The 16175-nt window shown below is 45.1% G+C and overlaps 1 protein-coding gene across 2 annotated transcripts in view; it reads right to left on the bottom strand.

Annotated features, from left to right (window-relative positions):
• FOLH1B (folate hydrolase 1B) overlaps positions 1-16175 on the bottom strand; it is a 104774-nt gene that overhangs the window by 75342 nt on the left and 13257 nt on the right. Inside the window, exon 1 of one of the 2 annotated variants that reach the window (XM_033950122.1) lies at positions 1951-2055. The exons of the other annotated variant lie outside the window; for it this stretch is intronic. The gene's annotated coding sequence lies outside the window, so the exon portion shown is untranslated. Of the gene's footprint in view, positions 1-1950; positions 2056-16175 lie in introns of those variants that run through there. 2 annotated transcript variants of the gene reach the window in all.

Genomic DNA, 16175 nt, shown 5'->3' with positions numbered 1-16175 from the left:
ATTAGACATACACCAACTAATCATACATACTTATGTCCAGAGAACATTGGTCCTAAGGGCCAGAACATCTAAAGAGCCATTTAAAAAAAAAATTTTCTGGCAGCTTTGAAAATGGTCATTTTCCTGACCCCACTTTTGGACATTCTTTTTTTTAAAAAAAAATTCTGTACTGATTTTCGAAACTCCAATAGTGCAATACATAAAATGTAACATATAATAATACAATAAAAGTACATTCAACTTACACTTATTCATAACCAACCATTTACTCCCACCCACCCACCCAATGATTATTCAATAAAACACAACAACATAAATTATCGCAAAAACCTTACCCTAATCCAATTGTCTTTTGGACATCCTTGAGGAAATGTCCAAAGTCAGACTTAGGTGTCCTATTGAAAATGCCCCTCCATGTCTCATTGAATTAGATCATATTAGGAGTCAGAGAAAATAGTATTTTTACTGTACAATTTGTTTTTGACTGCTCCTTTTTTTTTCCTGTTTGTAACATTTCCTGTAAAAGATCCAGCATCACCATGTGCATGTCTCTCTCTCTCTCTCTCTTTCCCCAACATATTTCTGGCAACTAGATTTTTGGACTTGTTCTGTAACAGACTATGCATGGAATCCTCAGACATGATCAAAACATTCACCCTCTCCAAGGTAGGGAGAACGAGAGGGCACTCTCTAAAGTTAAAAGGGGATGGATTCCGTACAAACGTAAGGAAGTTCTTCTTCACCCAGAGAGTGGTGGAAAACTGGAACGCTCTTCCGGAGTCTGTCGTAGGGGAAAACACCCTCCAGGGATTCAAGACAAAGTTAGACAGCTTCCATAGGAGTCTGTCACAGGGGAAAACACCCTCCAGGGATTCAAGGGGGAAACACCCTCCAGGGATTCAAGACAAAGTTAGACAAATTCCTGCTGAACAAGAACGTACGCGGGTAGAGCTATACTCTAGTAGGGCACTGGTCTTTGACCTAAGGGCTGCCGTGGGAGCGGACTGCTGGGCATGATGGACCACTGGTCTGACCCAGCAGCAGCAATTCTTATGTTCTTACATATCATGTATGATATGGCACACCCTTCTGATGTCTTATTTGACAGGAGGTGATCTTGCCTGCTTATGTTGTATCAATATTCTCCTGAACCTTCACGCTGTAAATCTTTTTTTCTTCAGCCACAGGTATGCCTAGAATAGCTCATATAACACTGATTCAGCACAGAGTGCAATGCAAAGAATTGTCAATAGAGCATCAGGTATTGTACCATGCCTTTCCCATTATACCGCAGGGGGTTGTTTGAAATCTATCGCCCCCGAAGAAGTTTGTGGTCTGAAACAAGTATGAAACTAAATTCCAGTAAGAACAGGTCAATTACACATGCTAGGAAAGAGGATGCTATGTTGTCTGTAGGGGGTGTGAAACTTTGGAATACTTTGACTGGAGCCTTGCGGTTATGTGTATCTACATCAGGCTTTAAGAAATTATTGAGGAAGCAATTGTTTGTGAATGCATTTATGTAATGCAATATATGTGAAAGTACTGTGTTTTCTCAAAAATAAGATCGGGTCTTATATTAATTTTGTCTCAAAAAACACATTAGGGCTTATTTTCAGGGGATGTCTTGTTTTTTTCCATGTACAACAATCATCTCTCCCTTCCTCTCCTCCACCCCAATTCTTCCTTTTTCCCTTGTCCCCCTCCCCCCACATGTAGCATCTTTCCTCCCCTCTCACCCATCCCCTTGTGCAGCATCTTTCTATTCCTCCCTCCTATCCCTCTATGCAGCAGGACCCCACCAACCCTCCCACCATAAGACTGAGGCCTCCAAAAACAGCGGCAGTGGCAGTATTCTGAAGTAGGGCCTGATTAATCAATAGGCCCAGTAGGCAAGTGCCTAGGGCCTGAAACTGTGAGGGGGGGGGGCCCCGCTGGAGGACAACTCACCTTGCCATTTTTTTTAAACAGCAACGGTCCCCTCCCGGCATCAATAGTAACGGGCCTCGCCCCCACATCAACGGCAACACAGCCGGATCTGTTACAGGAAGATCCTGCGATGAATGCGTCTGCCGGTCCATCCCTCTCCGACGTCACTTACTTGCTCCGGAAGAAGTGACATTGGAGAGGGATGGACCAGCAGATGCAGTCATTGCGGGACCTTCCTGTAACAGATCCGGCCACATTGCTGGTGATGCGGTGGGGAGGCCCGTTGACATTGATGCGGGGGGGGGGGCATTGCTGTTGATGCAGGGGGAGGCCTGTTGCTGTTGATGCGGGGGGGGGGGGGTAACCCGTTGCCGTCAGCTGTTCTAATTCTGCTTTCGGGCTCAGAGGGCAGAGCCGGCAGCTGTAATGTTTGGAGGTGGAGAGAGAAAGGAGCATGGAAGGGTGGTGGAGGAAGAGAAAGGGGGAAGGGTGGTATGGAAGGGTTGTGAGAAGGATGGCATGGAAGGGTGGTGGAGGGAGAGAAAGGGTGCAGATGCTGATGGAATTGGTGTGTAGGGAAAGGAGAGCGAAACATAAGGGAGAAGGATACTGGATGCAATTGGGTTGGAGGGAAAGAAAGGTGCAGATGCTGATGGAAATGGAGGGGAGGGAGAAGAGAGAGTGAAATGCCAGACCACGGGGTTGTGGGAGAGGGAAGGGAAGGAGAGGTGAGAGATGCCAGACCATTGGAGGAGGGAAGGGAAGAAGATGGATGCCACACCAATGGGGAGGGGGGAGGGAGAAAGAGATGGAAGGGAGAGGCAGACAATTTCTAGAAGAGGCATAGAAAGAAGGCAGATGCCATATGGAAGAGGCAGAGAGAGGGCAGACAGTAGATGGAAGGAAGAGAATGATGAGAAGATGAGGAAAGCAGAAACTAGACAACAAAGGTAGAAAAAAATTTATATTTGTTTTATTTATTTAGGATAAAGGTATTATTGTAGCTGTATTGATAATCGTTTATTAATAGAAAATGGAAATAAGATGATACTGTTTATTGAACTAATTTTAATACATTTTTTTTTTTACTAATTCAGAGACCATAACTCCTTTCCTCAGGTCAGGACAGGGATACTGTAACAGCAGCATAGTTTTCTGACCTGAAGAAAGAGGTTTTAACCTTTGAAAGCTAAGTGAAAAATGTATTAGTTCAATAAAATGATGGGCACTAAATTTTCTTCCCGCCATGCCCCCATGTCTTCTACCCATATGCAAAATATAAATTGGTGGGCTTCCCAAAGCCCTGCCAGCTGAAGATCTTTTCCTCTAGGAAGGAAGGGGGGATTTGTTCAGAGATGTTTGGAGGTTGCATAGAAGAAAAACTACACTGGCGCTGGTACGGTAATCTTTGTTGTTTGTTTTGAATTTTAAAATAAAAGAAATAAAGTGGAAATAAAGAAGTAAATAAGAAAATGGATAAATACATGGGGGCGGGACATGGTGGGGTGGGGGCCCAGTGTACTTGTGTGCCTAGGGGCCCTCGATGAATTAATCCTGCCCTGTTCTGAAGGGGCTGCTTCACAGCCTTCCCTGCCGGGGCCTTCCTTCTGCTGCATCACTGACGATATCATCAGTGCCGCGGCATAGGAAAGGCCATGAAGCAGCCCGTTCAGAGCGCCGCCACCGCTGCCGCTGTAGGAGGCCTCGCAGCAGAGGTATGTCAGGTCGCACCGGGGTGGGGGTCGCTGAATTGACGAGTCCAATTTTTTTCGGCGAATCGGGCAGCACTAGTGTCCGGGATGGAGTCGGGGCTTCGGGGGACGATCTTAACCAGAGCTTATTTTTGGGGTAGGGCTTATATTAGGAGCAACTTTAAAAATCATGCTAGGGCTTATTTTCGGGATCGGTCTTATTTTCAGGGAAACACGATATTATGTGAAGCTTTGTGATAATTTAGTGATTCAGATTTAGAAAGAAAGATGATGAAACATGAAACATAGAAAGATGACGGCAGAAAAGGGCTACAGCCCATCAAGTCTGCCCACTCTACTGACCCATCCCCTTAAGTCTATGCCCTAATGACCCAATTCCTTAACTCAACCCTCATAGGGATCCCACATAGGTATCCCATTTATTCTTAAAATCTGGGATGCTGCTGGCCTCGACCACCTGCACTGGAAGCTTGTTCCAATGATCTATCACTCTTTCCGTGAAGAAGTACTTCCTGGCGTCACCATGAAATTTCCCTCCCTTGAGTTTGAGCGGATGCCCTCTTGTGGCTGAGGGTCCTTTGAGAAAGAAAATATAATCTTCCACCTCAACATGTCCCGTGATGTTCTTAAATGTCTCAATCATGTCTCCCCTCTCCCTACGTTCTTCGAGAGTGTAGAGCTGCAATTTGTTCAGTCTTTCTTCGTATGAGAGACCCCTGAGCCCCGAGACCATCCTGGTGGCCATCCGTTGAATCGATTCAATTCTGAGCACATCTTTACGGTAATGTGGCCTCCAGAATTGCACACAGTATTCCAGATGAGTTCTCACCATGGCTCTGTATAGCGGCATTATGACTTCAGACTTCCGGCTGACGAAACTTCTCTTGATACAACCTATTATCTGCCTTGCCTTAGATGAAGCCTTCTCCACTGATGCATTCTGATGTTATTATAATGATATGTAGAACTAGATTTTATGATAATTATGTTTGTATTGTCAAACTTTTATGTATGTTTCTATGCAAACCGTGTAGGTTGTATGCGGTATATAAATTTTTTAAATAAATACATTTTGGCGCAGTCAATAGTAACAGCAGCAGATGATATATTACCGTGTTTGCCTCGAGAGGCTAAGAAGAAAAGGAACATGCTATTTCTACTGCATTCATTTTGCATATACAAGGTTTAAATTGCCACAAAACAAATTTGCAACGCACAGGATTGTTTCTGCACCGAATGTTATTGTCTCCTGTCAACTCCGACGACCCATGGAAATAATACACAATAAAATAAATGAAAGCCGCGAGCTACAGCAAACTAGTAATTTTCTGGATTTCAGGCACTGTAGGGCTTAGTGGGGGCTTGATGACACGTCTTGTGCTCCCAGGGTTCGTGTTTCACGGTGCATTACACGTGTTTGCTTTCTTTTTACTAAACAGCAGCCGACTCTTCCAGATTCAGGACTTAGAGGGAGATATGCAGAACTCTGGTGCTGTTCTCTGCAGCGCTGGGAAAAAAATGGATGCAGCAGTGTGTGTGTGTGTGTGTGTGTGGGGGGGGGGTGTTTAGGGACCAGTGCTCAACATTAACAGCATTCACATTATATGCATGCTGTTAGTGTTGATCAGTAAAGGACTCCGAACATCCTGGCGCATGCCCACAAGAGCTGTACAGTAGGCACAGGTCATGTGTGCATGTCCAATGAAGAGGTGAGGGGGGGGGGAGGGCAAGAAAACCTTTATGTGATAGCTAGAAGTAGGAAGCAATGGGGTAAGTGTATGGGAGTGGGAGAGATTCAGGGGTTTCCCTCACTAAGACTACAGTTGTGCCATTGGGCAGCAGGGTGCATCAGACAAATCAGGGGAAACTACCTGTCCCAGAATGCCCCGAGCTTTGCAGCGCAGTGCTGAGGTCCATTAGGAAAGGGATACAGCCCTGCTGAGTCAGAAGGGCGGGACTCAGGCAGGGAGAAAGATATATGCCTGGCTCAGAATTATTCAGGAGAAATCTCACAGTAGAGATGCGAGGAAGTTCCTGAGGGAGAGAGAGACTTCAACCTTTCTTAGCTGTAGAGTGAGAGGGAGCCTAGGAAAGGACCGGAGATTGTATGAGAATATCCAGGGGATGATTGGTTTCTGCTGGGTTATGGTAAAGCCAACCTCATATATTGTAGAACTCATTGGGATTGAGTAGAGTCCTATGATAAATGAAGACTGAAGCGTGGAACTCTACAAATTAAGAAATTGTTTTGCCTTCTCTGAGCCTGTGAGGATACAGGCTCAGATCTGGAAAAGAATAAATGTTTTAGTGCACATTTTAAAGTGGTTTGAATGAATGTTTGAGTGAACGTGCATAGAGTTCCCGGAAAACCCAGACTGGAAGACCCTACTGGACTAGCACAAAATCAATTTCTTTGTAGATCTGTAAATTCATCAAGTTGCTAGGACTCGAGCACGAGTCGGCACCTAACCGACTAACTATGCATCAGCACGAGTGAATACAAATAAATGCACGCTGTCTAGAAAAAGAAAATCCAAGAGACCTAAATTATTTTAAAAATAGCAAATAAGCCTCCATTGCACAAGTATTAGGCCGGCCTCTGCTCTAACACATGTAAAACATTAGCTCTTATAATATGAACTAGGCTCATTAGCCATTGTAGGATATGCCAAGTCATTCTCCTGAAGCCAGCAGCATCTGGAACTGCATGCAGGAGATACATCAGCAACTTGAACAGATGTCGGCTCAAACTGAAAGCAAGAAACCATACATGCTTTAGTAACCAGGCTGCTTCATTTAATCCAGGGATCTCAAAGACCCTCCTTGAGGGCCTCAATCCAGTCGGGTGTTCAGGATTTCCCCAATGAATATGCATGAGATCTATGTGCATGCACTGCTTTCAATGCAAATCCTGAAAACCCGACTGGATTGTGGCCCTCAAGGAGGGACTTTGAGATCCCTGGATTAATCTATGCTCAAAACCACTGCAAGCTATGAAGGAAATGGACAAAAAAATAAAACTTTCATTACAGGTCATAAATTATGTTAAGTAGAAAGTATGTGTGGTGCAAATATGAGTATTTTGAGGTATGGGAACAAGAGAGAAAGTAAAATTGTGAAAACATGAAACATTAGAATTCAGTGGGACCAGCAGAGATGATATACAAGTATAGATAAGACTAGTATTTAAGCCCGTTACATTAACGGGTGCTAGAACAGATGTGTAGACTTTTAGCACAATGGGTCGCTGAGGCGTTTCTTTCTTTCTTACTTTATTTTTTTTATCTCTCTTCCTGCCCCCCTTTCTTTCTGTCTCTGTCCCCCTTTGTGTCTCTGTCTCTTCCCTGGCCCCCTGTCTTACTGTCTCTCTCCATGGCTGTCTGTCAGTCTTTCTTTGTTTCTGTATCTTCTCCCTTCGCGAGTGTGGGGCAGTTGTAGGCGCGCAAGCGCACTCCTTCCGGCCACGGACATACGGAACACGCAGGTAGGAGTGCGCATGCACCACTTAGGGTTTTATTATGTAGTCATTAAGCCCGTTACATTAATGGTGCTAGAATATATGTCTGTCTGTCTCCCTCCCGCTGACTCTCTCTCTCTCCCTAGCCCCCTTTCTCTGTCTGTCTTTCTGTCCCTCTCCCTGCCCCTGTGTCATTCTTTCTTTCTGTCTCCCTCCCTCCTGCTGTCTGTCATTTTCCCCCATTTCTCTATGCAGCAGCATTTCCATCCCACTTCCCTATGCAGTATTTCCATCCCACTTCCCTCCTATCCACCCCCCCCCCCTTTCCTGTGCAGAAGCAGCAGCGGTATTTCCTTTCCCCTCCAAGTTCCTGTAGAGCAGTAGCAGCATTTTCCCCCATCCCCCTTTCCCTTCTCTTACCACAATCTGCTCTTCTCTTACCTGTTCCGTTCGGCCCCTCCCCCTTCTTTTACTGCCATTGTTCTGCTGATCTGGCCTGCTCCTGACCCTCCCACCGCCGACAAACCTCCGGGCTCCAGCCGCGTAGGCAGCACTTTAAACACGCTGCTTCGCGGCCTTCTACTGCCGATTTCCTCTCCCGCATTTGTCTCAGATGATGTCATCAGAGACGCAGCAGAGGAAATCAGCAGTAGAAGGGCGCGAAGCAGCGTGTTTATAGTGCTGCCTACGCCGCTGGAGCCGGGAGGTTTGTGGAGGGTCAACGGGCAGAGCGGGGCTGCTCTCCACCACTCGGTTGCTGCCACTGCCCCACAGGACCGCAAGTGTGGGGCAGTTGTAGTCGCACATGCGCACTTCTTCAGGCCACTGACATACGGAACACGCAAGTGGAAGTGCGCATGCGCGGCTTAGGGTTTTATTATAGAGATTCCAACTGTTCAATTATGCCCTATCAAGTATTAATGGAGCAGACACATCTCTGGTATGAAAAACATTATAACATAGTAACATAGTAGATGACGGCAGATAAAGACCTGAATGGTCCATCCAGTCTGCCCAACCTGATTCAATTTCAATTTTTTTTATTTTTTCTTCTTAGCTATTTCTGGGCAAGAATCCAAAGCTTTACCCGGTACTGTGCTTGGGTTCCTACTGCCAAAATCTCCGTTAAAACCACTCCAGCCCATCTCCACCCTCCCAGCCATTGAAGCCCTCCCCAGCCCATCCTCCCCCAAACGGCCATATACAGACACAGACCGTGCAAGTCTGCCCAGTAACTGGCCTAGTTCAATATTTAATCTTATTTTCTGATTCTAGATCCTCTGTGTTCATCACACGCTTCTTTGAACTCAGTCACAGTAAGAATAGCCTTACTGGGTCAGACCAATGGTCCATCTAGCCCAGTATCCCGTGTTCACGGAGGCCAATCCAAGTCACAAAACCCCAATGGAGCCATGCCGGTCAGGTGGTACAGACAGAAGGTGCAGAAGGAGAGAGAGGGAACTGGAAATGTAACAGGTTAAACCGCTTATACAATGGGTCGCCATAATTTAGGTGTCAAATTTCTGCAGGCTGAGAGGCTATTCTGTCAGAATACTGAGGCATTATGGAGTGCAGGTTTATGCCAGGTCTATGACTGGCATAAAAGGACATGCATGTGCATAACTTCTATTATTCTGTAAGCTGCCTGCAAAAAGGTGGCCCGTAGTAGTTTTCAGATCAGCACGTGCTTTCCCGTGTGCTAAAAAAAAAATGAAAAATATTTTTTAGCACTGTGGGCGTGTATGGGGTGGAGAGTAGATGTGCCCGGCACTAATTGGCACACGCCAACCAATTAGCACAGGAATAGTACGGGAGCCCTTATCAACTAGAAAATAGGTGTCAATAAGGGTTCACACGCTAAGGGCCATACACCGATGGGGGAACTGCTGCGGGGCAGTGTCTCGCAAACTTATTGAAGCTGCAGCACACTAAACTCGGGGCCGCTTCTGGAGGGCGTGAACGTCGACACGCTAACGTCACGTGTGACGTCATCACACTGACATCTGCGCCATGTGTGGAGGCCCTCCATATGAGGCCTTGAGCTTGTTATTACCCTTCTCCCTCCGTATTTGCGGTTTCAGTAACCGCGGTTTTGATTATTCACGGTTTTTAGCTTGCTGGCTCCTCCCCCCCCCCCCCAATTACGTCAGCTCGCATAGAGAAATCACCGATTCCAAGTGTTTACAGAGAAAATCGCTGATTCCCAGCACTTTCTTCACCGTGTTTTGCCTCTCCTTCAGGAACAGGCCAGGTCTCCCGCCATGTTATTCGCGGTTTCACCATATTCGCAATGGATTTTAATAGAACACAGCAAATAACATATGAAAAAAGTTATTTGTGGTTTTTCTGTATTTGCGGATCTGTTAATCCCCTATCACAGCGAATACAAAATAATAATAATTTTATTCTTATATACCGCCAAAGCCATGGTAGTTCGAGGTGGTTTACAACAAGAAGCGCTGGACAATCAGCGAAGAGGTCACAAATCAAAGTCATCAATACAATCTTACATAAAGAAAGAAGTGGAAAGCTATATAGATCTAAGGTTACTGGTTGAATTAGCAGAGCTGTAAAAAATTCTTAGTTTACAAATCGATTGAACAAACTCGTTTTTACCAATTGAGCGTGATAACGTGATAATGTGACTCAGCCAATCGTTCCATTTGCCTGCCTGGAAGGCAAGAGTTCTGTCCAAGAATCTTTTGTAGTGGCAGGCTTTTATTGTCGGATAGGTGAACAGATGTATTCTTCGTGTGGGCCTAATAGAACTTGCCAGATTAAATTGGGAAACTAGGTAAGTGGGGGCCAGACCAAATATTGATTTATAACACAGACAAGAGAACTTGAACAGAATTCGCGCCTCCAGGGGCCGCCAATGGAGTTTTTGATAATAGGGGCTTATGTGTTAACCATTTCTTCAGCCCAAAAATCAGTCGAACTGCCGAATTTTGAATGACTCCGAGTCTTAGAATAGTTTTTTTTGAAGGATCCCAAGTAAATGATGTTGCAATAATCGAGCAAGCGTAAGATGGAAGATTGAATTGAGCAAGCGTAAGATGGAAGATTGAACCAGTAAGCGGAAGGATGATGCATCAAAGTATTTTCTGATGGTTCTGAGTTTCCATAGTAACGAGAAGCATTTTTTAACCAATAAATCTGTGTGAGCATAGGGAGAAGTGTACTACGCCAGTAGTGGTAGGGAGGAGGGGATGCGCCGGCTGACCGTCTACAGGGTGTGCCTCTCGCTTTGGGCAGTTAGCCGGCGTTAGCGTCCCGCAGCACACCCGGAATCTCATCGAGGGTAGTCGCAGCACACAGCTTGAGATACACTGCCGCAGTGCATGACTATTAATGGAAGAAACAGGAAATGTAGCCATGTTACAGCTGTGTTAAAAGTGGCCTCAGCGCACAGAAAAGCCCTCCCCCCCCCACTGGAAATAGCACTGGCCACTTTGTGGCGCAGCTTAGTGAACGGGCGCCGATATTTGTACGCTTTTTTTAATGTCATTTCAAATGGCGTGCAGCAGAAAACAAAACAGAATCCTCACTGGTGCTTTCACGCTGCCTTTAAAAAGAGCCATACTTTTAGGCTTGAAGGTCATTCTTTCTCTTTGGGTTAAACCATTGCATCCTACTTATAGTCACTGGCGTTCCAATATGCTGCATCTTTTAATTATGGAAAGTAGGTCTATTTCTGAATGGGAAACTAAGAAGGGACGAGTGTTGTTCACGATTTGCTAACCTTTTTCAAACACGTTATCTCCAACAGCAAGAAGTCGAGTTTTGATTGATAGTTATTGATTTTTTTAAAAAAATTTTAAGCAGTTCTGGGAGACGGGAGGGAAGACGATGTAGGAAGGGGGTAGATTATACTTTAGTATTGTATTGTTACAATGTTTATATTATTGTAATGTATGTTTTGTTGCATTGATATATTATCACAAAAAACAGGGAGGAATGCAGGGAAATGTAATACAAAAATAAAAAAAATATCACTCCAAGACAAAAGCACCACACAAGCCAAGAAAGCTAGCTTATTACTTAAGCGAAAGAAAAGCCTCAGATAAACGGAAAGGCGTGCCTACACTCTTCCACCCAACCATCATAGGCAAAAAAACTTTTGCACAAGTTTAAAGTTAGCAGGTGGGAGCAAAAAATAAAATAAAATAAGGAAGAATGATTAATGGTAAAAACCACTGAACACAGGCCAGGCCGATGATCGTTTCGTGGCCGGTAACCACTGCTTCAGGGCCTTGGCGCCAAATCCAAGCAATCAGTACGCAGATCCTAACTGCTGCTTTCGACCACAGCTTTCAAAGCACTGTTGTGGGGCTTAGAACCACATCCAGAGAAAAATCACGTGACAGGTCAGCTGAACGCGAACCAGCCAATCCGGGCAGACCATGTCGGCTCATTCACAAAACAGAATGATTGCAATCCCATGAGCTAAAAACAGCTGGAGTACAAAAGAGAGCATACTAGAGCATTTTCATTTCCCTATTGGGTTTGAGTTTTGTGTTATAGGATAGCCTGGATTTGGCACTAAGGCCCTGAAGCAGTGGTTACCGGCCACAAAATGAGCATCAGCATGGCCTGTTTGTGTTCAGTGGTTTTTACCATTAATCATTCTCAGCTATTTCTTTTTTTTTTGCTCCCACTTGCTAACTTTAAACTTGTGCGAAAGTTTTTTGCCTATGATGGTTGGGTGGAAGAGTGCGGGTACACCTCTCCATTGGTCTGAGGCTTTTCTTTCGCTTAAGGAATAAGCTAGCTTTCTTGGCTTTTGTGGTGCTTTTGTCTTGAAGTGATATTTTTGGATTTTTGCATTGATATATTATACATTGACATTTGAACTATCACTCCTGGCTAAGTCCGATGATTGTTCAATCTAATTCTTACTTCACATTTAGGAAATCATTAAAGACCTATTTATTTGACAAATAAGAATATTAATTTTGATATATTTAAATGAGGTCTTTTTCTTATTGTCATAGTTCAGTGTTTTTCAACCTTTTTATACCTATGGACCGGCAGAAATAAAAGAATTATTCTGTGTGGACTGGCATCGGTCCATGAACCGGTAGTTGAAAAACACTGGGCTAAGTCGTGGGCCAGACCCAACCCCCAGAATAGTACTAATTGCACCTTGCACGTCCCGTGCCTCATCTGGAAGCTTTTCCTCTGACGTTGCAACGTCAGAGAGAAGGCTTCCGGTTCAGGCGCAGGATGCCCGTAGGAGCCACTGCCCGTGGCTTTGTGCACTGAATCAGTTAGGAAGAGGGAGCTGGCTCGAAGATAACGCCGCATTGATCGCACCATGGACCAGCGGTTGAAGAACACTGTTTTGGGCCTGATGCACGTGCTGGCCCTGTGGACCGGCAGGAAATTTCTGTGGATCGGCACTGGTCCATGGACCGGTGGTTGAAGAACACTGTCATAGTTTGTTTTAAGTTTTTTTAAATAATTTTTAATATTGTACTTGAATGTTTTTAACAATTGTATTACTTTTATTATATAATTTTAGATTGTATGTAGATAGTGTGTTCTATGAAACTGTACCATGTGCTGTGTCTCAGTATTCTCCAGTTGTGAACCGCCCAGAACTACTGGTTGGACGGTATACAAGAAAATAAATTATTATTATTATCGTTATAATGTTTGTAGTTACATTTGAAAACTAATCAATATAAATTATAATAAAATGACTGCATATCCCTAATACGAATGCTGAGGAGGTAAAAAAACAAAAAAAGGGAATGCATTCAATACACAAATGACAAAGGATCCATGGATTAATCAATTTATTTTATGGGGTTGTTTACACCATATCGTAGCATTTCCTTTCTACGGGGGGAGAGGGTGGAGAGAGAAGCCTAGGGACTTTATATTTATTTATTTATTTTGTTTCCCATCCCGTCCTTTCCAAAGACCTCAGAACGGGTTACAGGTTAACTATAGATAATATACAGTTAAGATGTAACAAATTACCATAGTTAGTTTATATAATAAGCTGCAGTGGCGTAGGAAGAGGGGCAGGGGGTGCCAGCCGCCTGGGGCGTGAGCAGCATCTCCTGCTTGCACCAGAATAGATAAACTTTAAGATGTACAAAACCACGATAATACACTATTATCACAAAACAGGAAGCTTTTGACAGGAAGCTTCTGAAATCACTTCCTGGTTGCAGGACCAAGATGTGACATCAGAGGGATATCTGAGGCCAATGCGAGCGGCAGGTGGAAGATGCAGCTCGCTGCTTGTGAAGATTCAAGGGGCATGTGGGGGATAGGGGGGGGGACACACGGCAGGGAAGGAGTGTAGGAGAGGCAGATGTGGCAGGGAGGAGTACTCACTCACTTCCGGATGCCCTCGAGCCGCAATCCCCAATTTAGTGTGCTGCCGGCTCGCAAAGTTTGTGAGACCCTGGCCTAACCGATCATATTCAGTGGCACTTAACCAGCTAGTGTCAACCTAATATTATCTGGTTAGTGTTCAACTAGAAACTAGCTATTTGGGGGGCATTCCAGGGCAGAGTCAGCACTTGGCTGGTTAAGTGCCAATTTTCAGCACTTAAGCAGCCAAAGAAATAGGACTGCCTGAAACTTGGTCCTCTGTTTATGTGGTTCGCCATAACCAATTAAATGTGTCTGTCCACCACACCGCTTCCTTTGTTCAAAAGGGTTCATAGACAAAATCGCGCGAGACAACGGCACGCCGACAACTGAGCGCAGACAACTGAGCGCAAGGTTGACGGCGCGCCGAAGAAAAGCACTATTTTACAGGGTTCCGACGGGGGGTGTTAGTGGGGAACCCCCCTATTTTACTTAACAGACATCGCGCTGGCGTTGTGGGGGGTTTGGGGGGTTGTAACCCCCCCTCATTATACTTGAAACCGAACTTTTTGCCTGTTTTTTTGGAAAAAAGTTCAGTTTTAAGTATAATGTGGGGGGTTACAACCCCCCAGACCCCCCACAACGGCAGCGCAATGTCTGTTAAGTGAAGTGGGGGGGTTCCCCCCCCACACCCCCCGTCGGAGCCCTTTAAAATAGTGCTTTTCTTCAGCCTTGCGCTCAGTTGTCTGCACTGAGTTATCGGCGCGCCGTTGCCTTGCACGATTTAGTCCCATCACCGTTCAAAAGTAGGCTGAAAACCCACCTTTTTGAGACAGCCTTCAACTCATAACCCTACTCCCCTCTGCTCACCACCCTTGCCAGCAGTTTAACCATCCCCTCTAACTGTGACCCTGGCATCCTGTTTATCTGTCTTGATTGTGTAGATTGTAAACTCATTCGAGCAGGGACTGTCTCCTTTGTGACCAACTCAATGCGTTTTATGAGGAGCTTTCGATAACCTTGCGAAATTATCAAGAAAGAGACCTAAAACAGTGAAGGGCAACTGACGCATGGATTTACGAAAACAGCATTTGAACCTCAATGCTTAAGGTCGACATATAGAAATTCAGGAAGGAAGGTTATTAGATTAAAAAAAAAAACACATTAGCGGAAAGCTGGGGCCTTCAAGCGACAAAATAGAGGGCAGAGAGGAGACTGGAGAACCATCTGGCTGTCATAACATCATTAGCCAAATGTCTTAAATTTTGCCTTCTGAAATACGAGATGATCCCCAGCCTGGTATGTCCTGAGAAATATTCAGAAAATGATTCCATGGTCTATTTCACTTCATGCTCTGTTATCCCTGCAGTCTCACTGAGAATGAAAATGTTGCTTAGGATAAATTAAATCTGAAGTTTGATCGCCCAGTACTAGCCCGGAGATTCTCAGGAAAATTTCTTTCCTGCTTGTCTTTGGAGGAGTTATTTTTATCCTTTTGTGGGTGCAAATCATTGATCTATCTGATTCTTATAGTCTGCAATATCTGTTATGTTCAATGTCAATTTCGTGGTATAGTAACGGGGGGGTGGCCATACCAGGTGCCATCTTAGGGAGGTTTCAGGCACACCCCTTTGTCCCCCACTGCCGTATGTTCATGTGGAAGTGTTGGCAGTTCCACATGGAGACGGTGATTTTGCTATTTCTACATGCAGCCTGCTCAGTTACCACAATCTAGGGCAGACATGGGCAACTCCGGTCCTCGACGGCCGGAATCCAATCGGGTTTTCAGGATTTCCCCAATGAATATGCATTGAAAGCAGTGCATGCAAATAGATCTCGTGCATATTCATAAAAAAGTCTAATGCAGCTTCATAAAAGGGGGAGTTAGTCTTTAGGGGGGAAATTCTATAAGAAGCGGCTAAAGTTGGTTCATAGACAACCCCGCGAAAGACAAAGGCGCGCGTCGACAACTGAGTGCAAGACGGAGGCGCACGCCGAAGAAAATTACAGTTTTTAGGGGATCCAGTTTGTTGGGGAGCCCCCCCAGTTTACTTAATAGAGATCGCGCTGGAGTTATGGGGGGTTTGGGGGGTTGTAACCGTCCACATTTTACTGTAAACTTAACTTTTTCCTGAAAAAGAGGGGAAAAGTGAAGTTTTCAGTAAAATGTGGGGGGTTACAACCCCTCACAACGCCCCCACAATGCGGCGCGATCTCTATTAAGTAAATTGGGGGGGCTCCCCTCCACACACCCCCGTCGTATCCCTAAAAACAGTAATTTTCAGCGGCGCTCAATTGTCTGCGCGCGCCTTTGTCCCGGCACACTTTTGACCTGACACCCCTAAAGTTAGGTGTCTGACTTAACCTCCCGCCCCTTTTACTAAGCCAAGGTAGAGATTTCTACCTTGGCCTGGAGCGCTATGTGCTCCAACACTGCTCCGACTTCTACCGTGGCATAGTGCAACTAATTAGGTGACAGGCGCCTATCTTCTTAGGCGTGATTCTACAAAGGCTAGGCGCCTATCGCGTGGCACCTAACTGTGCCCAACTTCAAAGTAGGTGTGTTTAGGGGCAGAGAAGGACTTAGGCGTCACTAGGTGTGATTCTCTAAAGGACGTAGGCATCTATAATGTTCCCCCACCCCCTTTTTTCCCGAAGCCACGTTGGGCTTTTTTAATCGATGGCCGCGGCGGTATTAGTTCCGACACTCATAGGAATTCTATGAGTGTCGGAGCTAATTCCACTGT

The sequence above is a fragment of the Geotrypetes seraphini genome, chromosome 6 (genome assembly GCF_902459505.1).
Source record: "Geotrypetes seraphini chromosome 6, aGeoSer1.1, whole genome shotgun sequence".
Classification (NCBI taxonomy): domain Eukaryota; kingdom Metazoa; phylum Chordata; class Amphibia; order Gymnophiona; family Dermophiidae; genus Geotrypetes; species Geotrypetes seraphini.
Note: the sequence above shows the minus strand (reverse complement) of the source record. Positions and strands in the feature narration are given on the sequence as shown.